The sequence below is a fragment of the Equus asinus genome, chromosome 18, assembly GCF_041296235.1.
Source record: "Equus asinus isolate D_3611 breed Donkey chromosome 18, EquAss-T2T_v2, whole genome shotgun sequence".
Taxonomy (NCBI): domain Eukaryota; kingdom Metazoa; phylum Chordata; class Mammalia; order Perissodactyla; family Equidae; genus Equus; species Equus asinus.
The window spans coordinates 30,095,796-30,113,328 of NC_091807.1; positions in this window are offsets into that span (position 1 = coordinate 30,095,796).

Genomic DNA, 17,533 nt, shown 5'->3' on the forward strand with positions numbered 1-17,533 from the left:
CTGCTGATCAGAGGGTGGGACACAGAAACTTTATCTTGGATTTTAAAAGTTTTTCAGTTGGTCATTGGTGGTCACAGTAAGATGAATTGCCTTTAGAAAATAAATATCAAGTGATGTGAGATGTTCTAAATAATTACGCCCATGCTTTGCAGATCTTGTGTTATGACTTAAACTTCACGTTGAAGCAATCAACCTGTACTTAGAATTTCTAGATCTTTGTATATATTACTGCACATCTATTTTGAAAAAATATATAGACAAATACATAGCATTTGTATCAATACATATAAAAATAGACGTCTTTCAAAAGAGAGGCAAATACTATAGTTTCTTTGCCTATCAACTCACTCAAGTAAAACTTATTCTATTTTTCATGTATCTAACGTTTCATATACCAATCTGTCAAATGGTTTTTCCTGCACTGTTATCTTATTTTATCTTTAGAACAACTTTGTAGGTCAGGGATTGTTATTCCCATTTTATAGATGAAGAAACTGAGGCTCAGAGAATGATATTGACTAACTACTGAGACAATCGGTTGAACCAGGGAGATGCATGGGAAGATGATGAGTCTCTGAAGAGGGCAAATAAATTCGAGTGAAAGGGTGAATTGCTGTGAATACCATGAACCAGTTTAAAAAGATGAGACATGTCACTCTCCCACTTGGAGTGGGGGCACAATATCAGTGCAGGACACTGAAATGCAGAAAGGTATTTAATATAGGAAATTACGTTACGTAAGTGTTGGAAGGGCTGGAGAAGCAGAGGCAGAAGGCATTTGCTAGGCTTCAAGGTCACATCACAAGAGCTGTGTCCAGGGGGGAGGAAATCTCCATCATCAACAGAACAGCCTGGTCTGCAAAGCCAATGCCAGAGTGAGCAGGAAATCTGGCTGGTGCAATGCTCGTGTCTGTCGGAGCCTACCCGTCAGACACCTCTGCCTCACCTCTGACTTTCAAATTGTGCACAAGTACATCTGATTGGCAGAACCTAAACAGCATCTAGAACTCTGGTGGGAGAGAGTTTGGGAAACGTAGTTTAAAGCTTCCAGTTTCTGAATACAGGAGGGGACACAGGAAAGGGGTAGGGGGTGGGGTAATCTGAACTATGGTAACAAATAGACTCCCCACATTCAGCGCCTTTAAGGATAAAAATGTTATTGTTCAGGTAATAGCCCAGGGCAGGGGTCAGGTCAGTGGCAACGCTGCTCCATGCAGTCATTCAGGGAGTCATGCGGGATGGTGGCTTTGCCATCTTTACCATGGGGCTTCCAAGGATGTCCTGGCTGTTCATCCTCTCAGTCAGCGAGAAGGAGGAAACAGCATGGAGGGACACATGTGCGTGAACCAGGGAGTCCCAGCATCATTTCTGTTTGTATCTCATTAGAGAGAGCTTAGTCTTGTGGCCACACTTAACTGTAAGAGATTCTGGACAACATTGTGTAGCTGGACAGACAGGTGCCTGGTGCCTCTACTAAAATGAAACAATAAAAATACAGATTTTAGGACAGCTGGCATTCTCTTATAATGAGTGGAAAGGATCCCATTTTTCAATAGGTGATTTCCAGCCCAGAGATAGACAGTTGCTCTTGCCGATTTTCATTCCTATTATTTGCAGGTGTAATTTGGTGAAGTTAGCCCAGAAGGAGCTACAAGTCTCATTATAAGCGACCTGTGCTTTTTCTCCCTTGCTCCTCACCAAGTTAAAATGCACGTTCTGATTGAGGATAATACATCTGCTCAAGCTATGTTTCCACGTATGGTCAGTTGTGAGGTTATTGCAATTAATTTCTCTTGTCAAAATAAAAACCTCCTGTGCTACGCTGTTGTTATATATTTTGGTTTGTAAACTCACTATTGGAGTATTTCTCCTCACCCTTCACACACCCTCCAAAACACACACACACACACACACACACACAGTATTTTGCCTGCAATTAGAGGTGCTGCCCACAGGTGGTAGTAGTGTGCTACTTGGGCAGATGTTCAGAACTGAGGGCACGTGGTCTCAGAAATCAAAGATAAATTTTAAACTGACTTTTAGAAAATAAATGATATAAGAGTTTGACAAAATAGGCATCCTTAAAGAATATTCCTAAACCCTACCTTTTAAAACCCCCACCCCTCAGACTTACATGCACACACCCTCGGAAGTCAGATTTCATTTACTAAAGCACAGGTCCTATCGTGTCACATCCCCCAGGACTCTGTTGAACTCATGTCCTCCTCTCTGGTTCACTCCCTAATTCTTCTTGTTCACTTACTACGGTGTGCTCTGGTCAAACTCCACTCCCTGAACGTAGCTCTCAATTTCTCAACTCCTAGCCTTTGCTCAAGACGTGACTTCTGCCTGAGAGTCCCTCCCCCTCTCATTTTGCAAGGACCAGTTCAGACACTGCTTCCTCCATGATGCTTCCCAAGATACCATGGTATAAGGGAGCTCGCTTCTCTGAACTCTCTACCTTTCTCATGGATGAAGATTGTTACTCTCCCGCTTGTGGTCAAGTTATTTGCCAAGGTCTTAGATTTCCTCTTAGACTGTAAGTTCCTTTGGGCAAGGACCATATCTTACTTATCTTTGCACTGCTGGACAACCCGTGTCCCCTTTCTATGTTTCTAGTGACTGAAATCAGTGTTGTTGATGAGTCAATAAACACACGCATGGATGAATTAAAACAATGCCTTAACGTGGCTTAACCTAACCCTTGTTCCTAGAATTAGTTTGCAGTGACTCTGACTGCTACCATTAGCAACTGTCTTTGGGTAGAGAAATTTCAGTAATCTTTCATTTTTTGCTTGTCTTATTTTTTTTCCTTTTTTAAAATGTAGTAAACAAACATTTACCATTTTAATCATTTTTCAGTGGTGTTAAGTACATTCACGTTGTTGTGCAACCAACATCATCATCCACCTTTAGAACTTTTTCGTTTTCCCAAACTGGAACTCTGTACCCATTGAACATGCACTCTCCATTCCCACCTCCCCCCAGACTCTTAACCGCTACTCTACTTTCCTTCTCTATGAATTTGACTATTCTAGGTACTTCATAAAAGTGGAATCGTACAGTATTTGTCCTTTTGTGTCTGACAGTTAATTAACATAGTGTTTTCAAGGTTCATCCATGTTGTAGAATGTGTCAGAATTTTCTCCCTTTTTAAGGCTACGTAATATTTCATTGTATGTATACACTATATTTTGTTTATCCATTCATCCATTGATAGACATATGGGTTGCTTCCATCTTTGGGCTATTGTGAATAATGCCGCTGTGAATGTTGGTGTATAAGTATCCGTTTAAGTCCCTGCTTTCAATTCTTTTGGGTTTATACCCAGAAATGGAACTGCAAGATCATATGGTAATTCTATGTTTAATTTTAATTTTTTGAGGAACTGCCATACCATTTTCCACAGTGGCTGTACCATTTTACACTCCTACCAGCAATGCACAAGGTTTCCAATTCCTCCACATTCTCACCAACACTGGTTATTTTCTGTTTTTTGATAATACCTGCCCTAATGGGTATGAGATTTTATCCCACTGTGGTTGTTTTTATATTTTAAATAAAGAAAACACACTAATTTAATTTTTTTAATTAAAGGGAGTAATATTCCTATTTCCCTCTCATCACCAATTAATTTACAGGCAAGTGCTTCTCGGGCTGGTGAAAGCTTCTGTGGCCTCATGCTGAGTGGACTGTAGCTTGCACTTGGCTCTCATCGCATACCCATTCTTACTCTCCTGTGAAATGAGATGATGTGATTAATGGGGGGAGTTTCACCTCAGATCATTGGATCAGTCAAGGGACATGAAAGTGTGAACAAGAAATTCTCTAAGGCAGTCCTCTCAGGGCCCACATGGGCTGTGATCACCACTAACGGCTGTGCTGTATTTGAGAAAGTGACTTAGGAGCTGCGATTGCTTTTATATTTAACAGCTTTATTGAGCTATAATTCACATACTGTACAATGCACCTATTTAAAGTGTACCATACTATAGTTTTGGTATATTACATTACCAATTTTTTAAAATTACATGTATCTTAAAATTTGCCATCTTGACCATTTTTAAGTGTACAGTTCAGTGGCACTAATTACATTCACAATGTTGTACAACCATTGCCACTATCTATTTCGAAAACTTTTTCATCCTCCCAAACAGAAACTCTGCGACCATTCACCAATAACATCCATTCCCCTCTCCCCAGCCTCTGGTAACCTCTAATCTACTTTCTCTAGGAACTTGTCTATTCTAGAGACTTCGTATATGTGAAATCATACAATCATGCAATATTTGTTCTTTTCTGTGTGGCTTATTTCACTTGCCATTATGTTTTCAAGGTTCATCCATGATGTAGCATCCGTCAGGACTTTGTTCTTTTTAATGGCTGAGTAATATTCCGTTGTATGGATAGACCAATTCTGTTTATCCATTCATCTGTTGATGGTCACTTGGGTTGTTTCCATGTGATTGCCTTTTAGTAAGACCAGTACTGTCCTCAACCTCAATTCCCGCCCCCCCAACCCCCCATCCAAAGCTGTTCAGCCAGAAGCTTGGGCAACTCCTGGCCACACCCAACTTGTCTAAGGCTGTCCTGGCCTCCATTCAGATGGGGCGCACTGTTCAGCATGGCTGCAGAGAAAACCCAACTATTATTTTTCTGAGAGACCGCCTTTCTTGCCATGGGGCACCCACTGCAAATCCACGTGTGCCACGTCCTTTTGACAGACTCCATCATTTTAAATTTGAAGTGTGCCAATTACTATTGGCTTTCAGTTCCAAACTCACCCTTCTAAATTCTGCTGTATGCTGTTGGATGGGGGCTGGGGCTTTGCAAGCCACATTTCTGCTTTCCCTGCAGGCTCCAAGTTAGGCTCTGCCAGTAGGGTGAACAGGAGAGAAACTAAAAGGCTGAAGTGGAAAAGGAGGACTTGCTCCTTCCTGTCTGCTTCAGCCACGCACACTTCTTCACCCGGCAGCAGCAGTTCCTTCTCACTGTAGGAGCTGCATCCAGCATGTGGTTTTCCCAACAGTTAGAAAATCAGCATCACTGCACCCCTCCCCCACCTCGAGAGCCAGCCTCAGCTGGCTGGAGCACCCTCCTCCCAGATCTGCATTCCGGCCCCTCGAGGTCCCTCTTACAAGCCCAGAGCCACCAGCACCAGCGGAGCAGGGCCCCTCCCTCTAAGATCTGAATTTCTGTTTCTCGAGGTCTCTCAATTCTAGGTTTGAAAAATACCTCTTTCCTTTTTTTCCCACCAGCCCTACGAGTGGTAGCTGCTTCTCGTAGTTGCTGTCTCCATCTCTCTGTATTTTCAGTTACTTTTAAAACAGTTGTATGCCTAGTTAACAGCTCTTTGGATTAAATTCTCCTTTTGAAGCCTTGGTCATGAGGTGGCTTCTCCCCTGTCCTCTCCCAACCCACACACAACACCTGGATGCCACGCACACACTGCAGGTGCATAATGGGGCTGGGGACGTCATTATCCAGGGAAGATGTGAATAGCCTGTGGTGAGCTCTAGCGTAGGGCCAGACCCATGAACCTGGGGACCTCCTCTGGAAGGGACAGAAGCCCCACTGTGGGTCTCTGTAAGACAGCAGGGACCTCTGGTGGGAATTGGGAATGTAGGAGTTCCTCAGGAACCTGTCTCTCTCTCCCTTGAGAATGTAATATTGAGGAGTCTGCATAGGGTGATCCAGGGCGGGCAGTCCCAGGCGATGGAGGAAAAGTGGCTTCTGATGAATTCCTCTGACGTTCATCTCTCTTTTCTTCTGTGATGCCTGCAAGTAAAAATTGGCTTAAACATAGCAACTTAGCTCTGCTGGGGAGGATTAGGGGGTGGGTCTGGTATCCATGCCCAAATTGAATGTTAAGAGGGAGCAGCGACTCCCTCCCCCAGGGCTGGGTGGCAGCTCTAACTCATAAGAACTCCTCACTGGGGATGGGGGCCCTCCCCAGACTGACTTGATGACAAGACTTGAGGCTTAAGACAAGAATTGTGATGGATGCTAAAACTATTGGATGAAAGCTTGAAAAGGAACAAGGTATTAAATAGTCTGTAAATATCTCCCCACAGATTATTTATTAATTACAAAGTGAATCAGAGCAATGACAGTGGAGGGACCTGGCAGACATCACTCTATCAAGTGACCTAAGTTGACATCACCAGTGGGACCAACTGATGTCATGTGTCCTGATGCACTGGGAACATACATCATGTATGTAGTGCTTGTGCCAAAGATGCAGAAACCAACCCTACTCAGCTCAAACCCAAATTGTGGAATATCCTACAAAGCAACTGACCTAAACTCTTCAAACTTGTCAATGTCATGAAAGCCACAGGAGGGCGGAGGAACTTTTCCAGATTAATGGACACTAAAGAGACATGGCAGCTCAAAGCAATACACAAACCAGACTGGAGTCTGGATCAGGGGGAAAATTACCATAAAGCACATTTTAAGGACGATTAGCAAAATTTGAATATGGTCTATATATTAGATAATAGTATATGTCAATGTTAAATTTTCTGAATTTGGTAGTTGCACTGTGGTCCTGTCAGAGAATCCATGTTCTCAGGAAGACATACTCAAGTGCTTGGGGATGAAGAGGCTGATGCTTGCAACTAACTCTCAAAATATTTAGAGAAAAAAATGGGGTAGGTGAGTCTCAGGTGGTGGATGAGAGAGAGAAAGAGAGGGAGAGGAAAGAGAGAAAGGAATGATAAAGGATACGTGGCAAATGTTCACAATTGGTCCATCTGGGTGAAAGGTTATTTATACTATGGGAGTTTTTGTACTATTCTTACAACTTTTATATAAAGGTGGAATTATTTCAAAGCAAACAACATGAAAAAAAAGAAAGGATTCACTGAAATATGCAAGCAGCCTACAGTCTCTAAGACATTTGCAACCCCGTTATGGCCTCCCCCCCACCAAACTGCTCCTACCCTGGACAGGAGAGAAACTGAGAGCAAGAAGGAGGTGGAGACAGAGAGGAACATAAGTGCAAGGAGGTGACAAAGAAGAGAAACCAGCCAAGTCTGTCTGCCCGCTGTGGCTTCCAGCCTGAAGCGGGGCTCAGCTGGGTTTGAGGAGACGATGTAACACCACCTCACGGCCAGGATCGTGATCAGTATATGACAGGGACATGCTAATTTCCGAAATGAGGCAGTGCCCGTCTCTTCAAGGGACAGTCCAACTCCTGGGGCCCGCAGGAACTTTATCCAAGGGCGGGAAGATGACGACGATTGAATATTCATTCAGAGGGATGGTGAGAGGCGAGACATGGAGTCACGTCTTTCCTAATGTCCCCTAAGTTAAGTTCTCTCCCACTGCTGGCCTAGGAGAAGGAGGTCGTTCGAGCTGAGGGAGACTGCTGTTTCTTTACTCTCTCACCACATAATGACTTCTAGAAGCCCACATTTAAGAGAGTTCTCTCACTCCTTGTAAACTGCTTGGATAATGCACTAGAAAAATCTGTTAACTCCTCAGTTATCAGGTGACATCTTAACAGGGGTTCCTAAGAACGAGGCACTTGAGTGGCAGCTGGTGGGGACAGAGGCAGGAGGAACAGAGGTGGGCTGAGGAGGGGAAAGGCTACAGACAAGCTTCATCCTCTCACAGGGTGGACTGGGCCTGACCTAGACCTGGGACCCCACACGCTGGCCTGAGGGCCGGGTTCCGGGAGCCCCGTCACCCTGATGTGGATGTAGGATTATTCCCCGCGTGGTTTGAAGGTCCTTGGAAAGCAAACATTGCCCCCAGTCCTTCATCCTGTTATTGGCACTTCCTTCAGCTCAGAGGAATTTACAAAGGAGCCCTAACACCCCTGTCCGGCCTGAGGGCCATTCGCACAGACGGAGGCTGACGAAGGAGGGGCTGGGAGATATGGGACGCGAGCCTGCCCTCTCTCCGCTTGGCCAACTGACCTCTGATTGGTCACTTCACCACGACTGGCCTCAGTTTGTCTTCTCTGTGAAAGGAGCGTGGTCTCAGCCGTATCCACAGTCCTTCCCAGGCCGTGAGTCTTTGATAATCTTCCAGGAAACCCTCGGAGAGTTTCAATAAGCCCAAATAGTCCTGTTTCATTCAGGGAGCAAGCAAGAAACTGACAGTCCGTGCAAATTGTGGTATTTGAGGAAAGTTTAATAAAGGGACAACTTGCAGAGGTGTGGCCCGGGAGACGGGCCGCCACAAGGAAGAGTGTGGCATTACCGGGCTGGTAATTGTGGTGGACACTGTAACCACACTCAGGCCTGAGACAGAAAGGGCTGGGTGCAGAGGACACCCGGCCCCACGGGGTTTGGAGGGGCTCGGCCAGCCTGCAGCGAGCCCCGGGGCCAGTCAGGAGAACACAGGCCTGACCTCACCCTCGAGCTCCGTCTCCTCTCTGGCCCCACTGACTGAAGACTAAGGGCAGTCAGAGCACACGGGGGCCCTGGGAGGCTGTCCTCCCCATCAGCCACCTGGGCACAGAGCAGGTGGAGAGGGGTCGAGAGCAGAGCTGGAGGCACAAATGGAAGATATTCAGCACAGGCCACCCCTTCGTCCCCAGTTTTCACCCTTGCCCTTCATCCAATTGAAAACGTGTGTCCCCAATTCAGGGGCCACACAAAGTCCCATCAGTCACTGTACCATTGTGGGGTGACACCAATCTAGTCAAACTCCCACCTGAAACCTAAAAACTGAGCCACCATCACTATTCTTCATATAAGGTAATGAGGGAAAGAGGGGAGGGGAATGGTGTCTTGATATTACTTTTATAATTATTTATAATTTATGTAACGGCCATGGTTCCTGATTGAACTAATTCTTGCAAGTCTAAAAACTTGCTGTTGATAGTATATTATATTAGGGTTCTCCAGAGAAACAGAAGAGAGAAATAGAGAGAGAGAGACAGAGATTTGAAGGAGCTGGCTCACGTGATTGTGGGGACTGCTAAGTCTGAAATCTGTAGGATGGGCTGGCAGGCTGGACACTCAGGTAGAGTTGGAGTGGCAGTGCTGAGTCCAAAATCCATGGGGCAGGCCAGCAGGCTGAAAACTCAGGCAGGGTCTCTATGTTGCAGTCTTGAAGGAGAATTCCTTCTTCCCCAGGAAACCACAGTCTTTGCTCTTATGGCCTTCAACTGATTGGATGAGGCCCACCCACATTATAGAGGGCCATCTGCTTTACTGAAAGTCTACTGATTGCAAATGGTAATCACATCTAAAACACAGATTCACAGCAACATCTAGAGTGGTGTTTGACCAGCCAACCAGGCACCATGGCCCAGCCAAGATGACACATAAAATTAACCTTCACAGGGGCCAGTCCCGTGGCTGAGTGGTTAAGTTTGCACACCCCGCTTCAGTGGCCCAGGGTTTCACCACTTCGGATCCCGGGCATGGACATGGCACTGCTCATCAAGCCATGCTGAGGCAGCGTCCCACACACCACAACTAGAAGGACCCACAACTAAAAATATACAACTATGTACTGGGGGGCTTTGGGGAGAAAAAGGAAAATAAAATCATCAAAAAAAAAATTAACCTTCCCAGCCAGTGAGTCGGTATTCCATGTTCCGATGCTGCTGTTGAGAGGATGCTCAGCTCGATGGCCTCAGCTTGGACTGACATCAGGCCTCAGTGTCACGTGGGCTTCATAAGAGGAGAGCTGCAAGTCGAGGTGGATTTCACTTCTGACTATGTTCAGTTTCACCCCTTCATAGAAGAAAAAGAAGGATTCCCAAAGGCCACAGGCAGTTCAGAGAAGTATTACTAGAGAAGAAAACAGAAAGACTAAACACATCCCCCGTCTCATGGCATGGAAAGAAATTGATCATTGCTATTTTTGGTTAAATATGGGCAGTATTTACTTAATTCCTCCTGTTGTGTTTATGCCTTACTTCTAAAAGTCTTACCTTTATGTGTCTTAAAATAGCCTTCAAAATTTAAATATCCGATAGTTGAAATCAACTGCTGTCTCAGAGGACAGAAAGAAACACTATCCAAACAGAGTTGTTTCCTACATAGATTATTTGTTTAATTACTTCTGCTACTAATTACTACTAATTGCCATTGTTAATTAGCCTTACTGTTGTTTTGTTTAAATAATAGCATTTATGCAACAGGATGGTAAGTAATATACAATGGTATATAATTTCAGATACTTATTTTTCAAATTTTCATGTTAAAGGAATAACATACGTGTCTGAGTATGTATTATATATTGTGTTACTGTGGGTCGTTGTTGGTGGTGTTAATCTTATATGGCCATGTCGCAGGTTGACTTTCTAAAAAGTTGGGCACCCTGCCCGTTGGCCAAACGCAGCCAGGAGCCAGAGGGCAGGGGAGCCTGGGGTGTAACCCGGTCAGGCACAGGGCCCAGAGCAGAGCGGGGTGACTGTGGCGTGGATTTGGAGGAGGAGACACAAGCCCTCCCAGTTTCCCAGCGTATACCGTTGGCGTGCATGTTCCCAGGTGCCCAAGAGCACCGCCAGCACGGCGACACTGAGAGCTCTGCTGCGGCTGGGACGTGGAGAGCCCTGATTCCCACGAAGGAGCCACCGTTGTCCTAGGGCTGCTTCCTAATCTCTTCTCAAGAAACAGTGGCACTGCTGGTGCCCCTGAGAGTGCCAGTTGAGCGTGACTTTTCACTCCTGTGCCTCTAATCAGTCAAAAGTGTGCAGTGATCCAGTTCAATTTTCCCATCTATAAAATGGCGAAAAAAAAGCAGATTTGTTGGGGGACTATGGATAATAGATAAGAAGGTGCCTTGAAAGACTTAGTGATCAAATCATTTCTTGCCATTTCTCTCTTCTGCCTTACAGGCCACGGGAGCCTTACAAAAAATAATAATTCTCTAAAGTTGGATATTTTATTCAAACCAGGAGGTAATAACCACCATAATAACAGCAGACATTTCTTGAGGGATGACCATGGGCCAGAATCTGTGGAATGCACTTTCACATGGATTATTTTATTTAATCCTCATAACAATCTTAGGAAGTTACACCATTGGTGTATTTCACTGAAGCGGCTTAGAGCATTAAATAACTTGGCCCCAGTTTCCATAACTAGTAAGAGCAGACCCGGGATTTGAACCCAGGCAGTCTGCCTCAGCCCACGCTTTTGACTACCTAGCCTTCTGCCACCCTAATCGCAGCTTTTTGTAAAGCCAAGATAACGAGCAGGCAACCGTGCCCTGTCGGGAGATTTTTGATGAAATATTGCAGAATGGTGATGAGACACGGGTACAGCAGGGAATCATAAACTCTACCACGATTCGTGCTTTGACCCTTCCGTGGGCACCAACACAGAGTAATGACAGATTTTTAAAAATTGCCATGCTCAAAAAAAAGATAACATCTCCATGGACCAGAAACTCAAAACTGAAGGCGGGACTGAAGCTACCAGGCTGCTGGACTATGGGTCTGGAAGGGGTTAGAGAAGAAAGGAGCTTGTCCCCGTTCAGTGGTCAAAACTACAAATGTCTCATGCAAAGCAGGGAACAGAGCCAGGGGTGGGGCACAGCTCCCTGCTTCCAGAGAGGATGGAAATGCTGCCATCGACCACAGTCTAGACTTTAGATACATTCCTGTTAAGAAGAGGAGAAGCACAGACAGCCTTGCAGCCAGGATCTGGCCATTCTACCAAATTGTCACTAGGACTGCCATCATCCCCCATCATCTCCTTGGGATGAACACTCGGAAAACCCACGTTAAGATGTGGTTCTGAGCTGGAGACTCTAAGGGGACAAGAGAAACAACCAGCCACCCCAGCAAGGGAGTGGCGAGTACAAGCCTCTGCAACCGCACAAGGTGAAACCAAACAAAAAGAAACGAACTCCTGATGAGCTCACAGCAAATCGACGAAATCGACAATCAGGAAATGAAATCACTTTAGAGAAAATGAAAAGTAATAGTGCAACGTGAAAATGATTTTTAAAATTACTATGCTGAATATCTTCTAAGAGTTAAAGGAAAAAATAACAGGGACAGAAAAAGATTAAAAAATTAAGGACTTGGGGCCAGTCTGGTGGTGCATTGGTTAAGTCTGCACGCTCTGCTTCAGCGGTCCAGGGTTTGCAGGTTCAGATCCCAGGGGGCGGACTTACATACTGCTCATCAAGCCGTGCTGTGGCAGCGTCCCACATACAGAATAGAGGAAGATTGGCACAGATGTTAGCTCAGGGACAATCTTCCTCAAGCAAAAGGAGGAAGACTGGCAACAGATGTTAGCTCAGGAACAATCTTCCTCACCAAAAAAAAATTTTTTTAAATTTAAAAAAATTAAGGACTTGAACGAGGCAGAAAAGGAAAAAGAACCAGTGGGTAGGAAAAAGAACCATTTAGAAATCATAGAGATAAAGCAGCATGGAACTGAAATTTACAAAGCTCAATAGACAGGATAAACTCTGGGTTGGAAGGCTCAAGAGAGACCGGATGAGCTGGAAGGTCATCATGGAGGAATTCATCCAGAATGTAGCAGAGAGTGATAAGTCATCCAAATGGCCGACAACATGAGAAGGTGTTTGACATCATTAGTCTCAGATTGCATTTTAAAAAAACAACTAGATATTGGATACAAGTTAGTCCTAAAACCAAATGAAACATAGGCGTTGAAAATATGGGATATAGAAAGGTACCATCTGTGAAGGATAACCAAAATGCTGTATTATTCAGAGAAATAGGACCAATAGGACATATGTGAATATATGGGACATATGTGAATATATAGGATATATAGGAATATGCTCATCATATGTATATACATATATGTATAAAGAGATTTATTCTAAGGAATTAGCTCACATGGTTATGGAGGCTGACAAGTCTCAGGAACTGCAGAGTGGGTTGGGAAGCTGGAGATGCAGAAGGGCTGACGTTTTAATTACAGTCTGAAGGCTGGCAGGCTCAAGACGCAGGAAGAGCCAATGTGTCAGAATCCAAAGGCAGGAAAAAGTCAACGTCCCAGTTCAAAGACTTCAGGCAGGAGGAATTCTCTCTTACTTAGGAAAGGCTCAGCTTTTTGGTCTATTCAAACCTTCAACTGATTGGATGAGGCCCACCCCCATTAGGGAGCGCAACCTGCATTACTCAGTCTACCGATTCGAACATTAACCTCCTCGAGAAACACCCTCAGAGATACACCCAGAATGATGTTTAACCAAAAATCTGGGCAGCGCATGGCCCGCTCAAGTTGACGCATAAAATGAACCATCACACATGGCCTGGGAAACTTACCCAGCACAGCACCCTGGTCAGCCAGGGAGGAAGCACCCCTTCTTTTTGGCAAGATGGGAGAATGGATCATCAGGATGGCGGTCTCTAGGTGCAGATGGCTGGGCTTCTGGGCACTATCGTAGAAAACACATGTGCTCTGAAGCCAGAGAGACCCAGATGAGACACCCCCCCCTTAATTCCTCTGAGCCTCAGTTTCCTCATCCTTTAAAGGAGAATAATAATAGTACCCACCTCAAAAGGATATTGAGAGCATTAAAAAGGTAATACAGAAAATCCCTAGCAAAATACCCAACCTGCAATAGCTCTTCAACGGTCAGCACTGGGGACGTGGACAGCTGACCACCTCTGGTCACAATTGGACCCACCCTCATCACCACCAGGGAGGACGGTGCAAAGGAATGAGCCGGGGTTTGAGATCCGGCAGGCTTGGCCTAAACCCTGCTCTGCCTCGCACACGAGCTGTGGGAGTTGGGGTTCCTCCTTCACCCTTTCTCAGTGCTTGCGTCTCAGCTACAAACTGAAGGTGGCTCCCCTTCCTCTGGAGCAGTGTTTCTGAACTGGGCTGGCTTTTCCCCCCGGTGACATTTGGCAAGGTTGGAGACATTTTTGATGGTATCCACTGGCATCCAGCGGGTGGAGGTTAGAGATGCCGCTCAACATCCAATGATGCGCAGGACAGCCCCCCACAACAAAGATTGATCCCATCCCGGTATCAATGAGACATGCTGGGATAGAAAACTTAAATGAGATAATGTGTGTGAAAGTCTTGGCTTAGGAAATAAAAATAAAGGCTATCATCATAGACAGTGGGTGGGTTTCTGCTCTTCTTCCCCGCCTCCCCCTCCTCCCCCTCCTCCCCTCCTTCCCCCCACGCCCATGGCTGGGTCCCAGCAAGGAGAGGAAGTGTGACTGTCCCACTGGCAGCGTGCCCCTGCTCAGCACCCACTTGTGACCTCCCCTAAAGAAGGGCTGCAGACTGCGGGCTGCAGGTTGAACATGCTGAGTCCTGGCGTGCAGCTCCCGGGCAGCCCATCTGGAATGTTTTCTGGCTCCCTCTGCAGACCCAGCCCCCTGAGGCAACTGGGCTGAATCTCAGGGTGGGGGAATCTCAGGGCTGGCGGGATGCTGCCACTGACCCCAGCACCCATACAGGCCTCTTGCACATCGCCTCCCACCCTACCTCTGAGCTGCTAGGGGGTCTGGCTCACTCTGCTCAGTCCTTAGTCGTGACCCTTCCACAGACATCACTTTTCCCAGATTTCCTGAAATCTTAAAGCAGTCTTTTCTTTAGGATTCTGTATGTGCTTGTTGTCCGTGCAGGCATGGAAGGAGGAGACAGCCAGGGAGAAAAGGTGAGGGGACAGAAGAGCAATGTGCAGTCCCCCCGCAGGAGCGCTGTGCTGGCTTTCTAGAAATTTCCCAGGACAGAAGGTCTTCCTCCTGCCTCTGCAAGGGAGGCCTGGGGAAAAGACCCAACCACACAAACCCAGCAGAAAGACCCAAACGAAACCAGTGTCCTCCACTGACGCGCCTGTGCGAGCTCGGCCCACCCCTCCAAAGCCTTCCTGTGGGGCCGTGTGTCCAGGATGCCGTCGTCAGGTGGGTTTAAAGGGCAAGGACAGCTGGCCACACTCCCATCCCTCAGACAGAGCATTGCTGCTTTTCATTTGTTCAGCCACAGTAGAGAGAAGTCTCATCGCAAAACTTTCCCCTGGGTGCAGGAGATTTCCCCTTTGAAGGAGCTCCCAGCTATACTGCTGTAATCGGAGCACAGTCTGCTCTTTTCAGGCGGAGCAGACCCCCGAGCCACCCTGGGGCTGCAAGGACGGAGCAAGCCTTCCTCCCCAGAACATGCTTTCCTGGTCTGCGATGGGTTGAACTTCTCCCCCCGCCCCCCCCGCAAGAGAGCCATAAACACAAAGATACCAAAGAGTTAATTTGCGTTTTTAAACCTCCTTCCCAATGCCGGCTCTCATTCCTGCCTAAAATCCTCATGTCCAGACATCAAATAAGTAAGCCCTGTTGCCTGTCAGAGAATACAATGTCAGGCCATTAGTATGTTAATAAGTCCGGAGGGCGACAGGTGGCTTATTAGACAGCTCAATTAAAGCTGCTCATTAAACACAAGCTAACGAACAGCCCAGGCAGGGCCTGAACAGCACCATTCTGTAATGACATGATGTCAGAGTGAACAAATGAGGAAAAATAACAAAAACATTACAGCAGGGACAGACGCCACTAATAAGGACCCCTCGCACTACATCAGCCCGCAAATCAATGAGCCAGAGGGATCAAAAAACTCGACCCAACATTCTCAGGAGACTGAATGCAGCAAGATTTTTTTGGTCAGTCCTTAAAAAAAAAAAAAAATCCAACCCACAAACCCAAAATGATCACAGAATATCACCAATGAACTGCTAAAAAAAAAAAATGAAAAAGAGCAAAAGTTTGACACGGAGCTAATCACAAAGTCTGAGAAATTTGTATTGTTGAGTTTGAATGAAAATCATTATTTAATGGGATCATCATTTACATTTGATTGGCATCTTTTTTATTTTTTTAAGTCCAGAGGTTCGAATCGTTCTCCTGCTCCGTTACTCAGCCGGTTTAAGGGCACCGCGGAACGTGAAAGAGCATGGAGCCAAGTTTCTTAGGTGAAGATTTGACTTGTTAGTATTTTAAAAGAAGGGATTTCCAGCAGGTGCTAGAGGTTTCTCTCTTTTTCAAGTAAGGGGCTTTCTGAAGGATAAAAAATCAAATTTCCACCAGGCACAGCTCTGATGACGGAGACACGTATTGCTAAACTAATAGGCTGGTTCGCCATTAGAAGGTCATGACCTTGGCTCTCATCTGTTGTCAAGTTCGCAGCTGACACCTCCTCTGCGTGTAGACTTTCTTCAGTCCTCACTAGAATGGCGAGCGGAAGGCAGGCACAGAACTCATCACCGGGGCTGCTGGCCCTCATGGGGCTGGGGCAGAGTCCTCGGAACATGGTTCTTTCCACGTTTGTTGAGCTTTCTCTGTCCCAATCTGTGATGGGAGCAGGTAAGGCCCTCACCTGCGTGTCCCCGAGCAGGTCAGCTTTACCTCCCGACTCTGTTTCTTTATTTATAAAATACAACTGGACCGGAGAGTCCCTCTACCCTTCCATTCTAAGGGGGTCTTCAGTGCGAATAAGCGTGGGATGCCCATGGGATTTGCCATTTGGTTGGAAAGACAAAGCTAGTGACTGAAAACAATCCAAAGAATTCAGGAACAAAATGCAGTGTGATACCTGGAGGTACCAGAAGAATTTGAAAACGGAAGACACCAGGGTTTCGTAAGGGCTCGGGTCAACTCCCCGAAAATCAGGTGGGTCCGTGTAGGCTGAGACGCTGAGAGGGAGCTTGGTGAATTTGGGGAACACAGCGGTCTGGCTTTTGTCTCAGCGCTGAGATACCTCCCTAGGCTGGCAGACGCGAGAGCGTGCAACAATCCAATAGACGTTCACGGAGGGTCTCTCTTTGCTCGAGGAACTGTGGGGAATACAAAAATGAGAACATTTCATCCCAGCCCTCAAGGAGTTTACAATCAAGTCATTCATCTAACTAACATTTATTCCGGGACTTCTCTTTGCCAGACTCTGCTCTGGGCGCTGGGAATAACGGCAAACATCACAAGCTTGGTCTATGAGCTTAGGGTCAAGTGGGAGAGACGGGCCTGTTATTTCTCTAATTCCATTTCAAGTCAGACTGTGATCAACGCTGTGGCAGAGGAGGGAATAAAGACCCGTAGGAACATAGATGAGGTCGTGGTCAACTCTGTGAGAATCGTAGAAGTTTCCAGCATCATTAAGAGCTCTTGATCAGTGCTGTCCAACAGAACTTTCACAAGGATGGGAATGGTCTCTGTCTGTGCTGGTCAACATGGCAGCCGCATTGGCTATCAGCCTTCTGCAATGTGGCTAGAGTGAACGAGAAACTGAATTTTTAATTTTAATTCATTGAAGTTTAAACAGTCACGTGTGGGTAGTGGCTACCATATTGGACAGCATAGCTTAGAAGGTAGTGGGGGGGAGTTGTTACTGCACAAAATTGGGGTTCTCTTGCCCGATGTGCATAAAAAAGTCAATTAATTATGGCATCAGCTTTTGGGAAGAGCGAGATGGATCCACAAGGAGTCAGGGGTATATGCTTTCAGATCTGTCTCCTCGATCCAGCCCTTGGGTTTATGGGATGAAGGGCAGGTGTGGAGAGAGACGACTGGAGGCAAGGAGAAGTGAGGTAATTGATGATCGTGCGAGCATAGTCAAACTTCGTGTGTCTTCATAGG